This window comes from Penaeus monodon, chromosome 22 (genome assembly GCF_015228065.2).
Source record: "Penaeus monodon isolate SGIC_2016 chromosome 22, NSTDA_Pmon_1, whole genome shotgun sequence".
In the NCBI taxonomy this organism is placed as follows: Eukaryota; Metazoa; Arthropoda; class Malacostraca; order Decapoda; family Penaeidae; genus Penaeus; species Penaeus monodon.
The window spans coordinates 6875162-6875739 of NC_051407.1; the positions used below are offsets into that span (position 1 = coordinate 6875162).

The 578-nt window shown below is 41.3% G+C and overlaps 1 pseudogene; it reads left to right on the plus strand.

Moving 5' to 3' along the window:
- Window positions 1–448: 448 nt before the first annotated feature.
- The window catches only part of LOC119587233, a 1041-nt pseudogene continuing 911 nt past the window's right edge, over window positions 449–578 (plus strand).

Genomic DNA, 578 nt, shown 5'->3' on the forward strand with positions numbered 1-578 from the left:
TACCCTTACTACACAAACGATCACTAATCATACCCCAATCACTAAATAGCACAATTACTTTGGATAGTATTAGTGCACGTGCACTATTTTTTTACCTGGTGAAATTTCGTTCGCAAGATAATGACTCATCAATTTTCCTCGTCTGACAAGCATTTCTTCATCCAGCAAAAATAACGAAATCATCTTCCGTAACCGTCTTTGTGTCACTGATAACTAGATTTTACAGTGGTCATTCTGTTGTCGCAAAAATGGACAATTAAAAACGATATATAATTACAATAGATGCAGCGGGATCCGATCAGTAATTTGGAGCGGCGCCACCAGCCGAGGCAAGGGGAGAGGTGGTTTGACAGGCAAGTTCAGGCGTTGAAGACGAGAGGAGAATGCGGGGCGAGAAGAAATGTGGTATATAAGGCCGCCTCTTGACACGAAGAGGCATTACTTCACTATGAAGCTCTTCGTAAGTCTGGTCTACTTTCGCTGTGATGAAATAGTTTACGGAGTTACATGGGGGAAAAGAGAGAGAGAAATAAAAAGAATTTCGATTGATTCTTGGCATGGAATTCAGATGCCTTACT